The following is a 3347-nucleotide window of genomic DNA, read 5'->3' as shown; positions in this document are numbered from 1 at the left end:
TTGGGGGGTAGCCGACATCAACAAATGAAACAAAAAGAAAAAAGGGGACCTCTACTCTCTACGTTCCTCCCAGCCTAACAAGGGACTCAACCGAGTTCAGCTGGTACTGCTAGGGTGCCACAGCCAACCCTCCCACATTATCCACCACAGATGAAGCTTCATAATGCTGAATCCCCTACTGCTGCGGTCATCTAAGGCATTGGAGGAAGCAGCAGGGCCTACCGGAACTGCGTCACAATCGCTCGCCATTCATTCCTATTTCTAGCACGCTCTCTTGCCTCTCTCACATCTATCCTCCTATCACCCAGAGCTTCCTTCACTCCATCCATCCATCCAAGCCTTGGCATTCCTCTTGTACTTCTCCCATCAACTCTTGCATTTATCACCTTCTTTAGCAGACAGTCATTTTCCATTCTCTCAACATGGCCAAACCACCTCAACACATTCATATCCACTCTAGCTGCTAACTCATTTCTTACACCCGTTCTCACTCTCACCACTTCGTTCCTAACCCTATCTACTCGAGATACACCAGCCATACTCCTTAGACACTTCATCTCAAACACATTCAATTTCTGTCTCTCCATCACTTTCATTCCCCACAACTCCGATCCATACATCACAGTTGGTACAATCACTTTCTCATATAGAACTCTCTTTACATTCATGCCCAACCCTCTATTTTTTACTACTCCCTTAACTGCCCCCAACACTTTGCAACCTTCATTGACTCTCTGACGTACATCTGCTTCCACTCCACCATTTGCTACAACAACAGACCCCAAGTACTTAAACTGATCCACCTCCTCAAGTAACTCTCCATTCAACATGACATTCAACCTTTGCACCACCTTCCCTTCTCGTACATCTCATAACCTTACGCTTACCCACATTAACTCTCAACTTCCTTCTCTCACACACTCTTCCAAATTCTGTCACTAATCGGCCAAGCTTCTCTTCTGTGTCTGCAACCAGTACAGTATCATCCGCAAACAGCAACTGATTTACCTCCCATTCATGGTCATTCTCGTCTACCAGTTTTAATCCTCGTCCAAGCATAAATATATTTATTAAATATGTATACATATAAATGTATGTATATATATATATATATATATATACATATATATATATATGTATACATATAAATGCATATATATATATGTATATATATATATATATATATATATATATATATGTATACATATAAATGTATATATATATATATATATATATATATATATATATATATATATATATATTAAAATTTGTATATATATATATATATATATATATATATATCTGTATATATATACTAATATTTGTATATATATATATATATATATATATATATATATGCATATACAATCAAATTTATATATGGCAAGCATATAAATTCCAAGGACCAATTTACGCCTAACACACGTAACCTTTTATTTGATGAAATTGGAAAATATTGGCAAATTTCCAAGGATCAATTTATTATTATTAGTAGTAGTAGTATTGCTATTATTATCATTATTACTTGTTAGGCTACAACTCTAGTTGGAAAGGCAGGATGCTATAGGCCCAAAGACTCCAACAGAGAAAAATAGCCCGATGAGTAACGGAAATAAGAAAATGATATAAACTACAAGAAAAATAATGAAAAATTGAATTGAAATATTTAAAGAACAGTATCATTATTAAAACGAATCTTTCATATACATATATATATATATATATATATATATATATATATACGTATATATACATATATATATATATATATATATATATATATATGGTAAAAATTCAAAAAATCACATGAGGAAGAGAAATAAGATAGTATAATGAGCCCCAAGCAAGAGAACTCTAACCCAATACAGTGGAAGACCACAGTACAGAGGCTAAGGCACTACCCAAGACTAGAGAATGATGGCTTGATTTTGGAGTGTCCTTCTCCTATAAGAGCTGCTTATAGTTTATATGTTTACATCTTCACTGTATCGGACTACACAAAAAGAAATTGGCAAGGAATTCACATCTGTATTCTTAAAGAAGTTACATGAGCGTGTTGTCGTAAGCAATACCAAACCACACACAAAAAAACTCACCTTACAAGATATTTCTCACCTCTTAAATCCCACTAAGAAACACCTGTTTCAGTTCCCATTGAGTTCCAAGTGATCACACAAAGTTCTGTCTTTATTTTCAATTATAGACAGCTACATTCTCTTCAAACCACAAACATTATTATATTCCTACATTTAAGCTTAAGAAGAAGTCACTAGTAACACGTTCCTTGTCACACTGACTAAATCATAAAAAGATACTTAAGACATATTATAGATAAGCCATGTAGAAACCTTCTGTTGATAAGGGTTATACAGCATTTCATTCCGATAGATTCACATGTCTTAATAACTCTATCTGTGTTTTTTATCGAGCAGCTGAAGATAACTGATAAGCTTTTCATTTCTGAAGAATTCGTTCGTCGTCTGATAAGGGGATATCAGTAATTCATTTCTAAACTCTTCCTTCTTTGCCTATTTGGGTTTATTGAGATCCAATATTAGAAATAAAACTATAAGAGAAATTACTCGAGTGCCATATGTCGATGAGATCATGGCAAGGGGTAGATGGAGATGGTTTGGGCATGTTCTTCGCACTCCCAGAGAGAGATTAGTTTATCAAACGTTTAGCTGGGCTCCACAAGGCACTAGAAGAGTTGGAAGACCCAGGCCTACATGGGTGAGGACTATGAAGCGTGAAGTAGACGGTGATGAATGGGGAAGTATTGATTTAAAAGCTCAAGATAGAGACTACTGGTGAAATATAACCGAGGTCCTTTACGTCAATAGGCGTAGGAGGAGATGATGATGATGATGATCTACCGCCCATTTTCTATTGTAGCATTATATCTACCTCCAATTTCTACCATAACATGGTATCTACCATTTCCAACAGTGAGCATTAAAGTAATCTCAGAATATGAATATATGTAACTTAGATTTTTAAAACTTATTTGAAAAGCTCATGTGTACTTAATGACTAATTAGTAACCCACTGAAAACGCCCCTGTCTGGCGATCTGCTGAACTAGGGTTCGAGACCCACTCAAGCTCGATAGTTTCTTGCAGTGTCTATATCTCACCATCCTTGTGAGCTAAGGATGGAGGAGCTTTATAGGTCTGCCTGCTGAGTCATCAACAGGTATAGCCTGGCCCTTCCTGGTCCTATCTTGGTTAAAGAGGGGTCTTGGGCACTGGTCATATGTATATGTGATCAGTCTCTAGGGCATTGTCTTGCTAGTGCACTGTCACTGTCTCTTGCCTCTGCCATTCATGAGCCACCTTTAAACTAGGT

General features: G+C 36.4%; 1 protein-coding gene across 2 annotated transcripts in view; it reads right to left on the bottom strand.

Annotated features, from left to right (window-relative positions):
• The window catches only part of LOC137621600 (EF-hand calcium-binding domain-containing protein 4B-like), a 57899-nt gene extending 55626 nt beyond the window's left edge, over positions 1 to 2273 (bottom strand). The window contains exon 1 of one of the 2 annotated variants that reach the window (XM_068352012.1): positions 2116 to 2273. The gene's annotated coding sequence lies outside the window, so the exon portion shown is untranslated. Of the gene's footprint in view, positions 1 to 2096 lie in introns of both variants that reach the window. The other variant, XM_068352013.1, reaches the window with a different exon arrangement.
• Between the last annotated feature and the right edge of the window lie 1074 nt (positions 2274 to 3347).

Source organism: Palaemon carinicauda, chromosome 28 (assembly GCF_036898095.1).
Source record: "Palaemon carinicauda isolate YSFRI2023 chromosome 28, ASM3689809v2, whole genome shotgun sequence".
NCBI classification, from domain to species: domain Eukaryota; kingdom Metazoa; phylum Arthropoda; class Malacostraca; order Decapoda; family Palaemonidae; genus Palaemon; species Palaemon carinicauda.
Note: the sequence above shows the minus strand (reverse complement) of the source record. Positions and strands in the feature narration are given on the sequence as shown.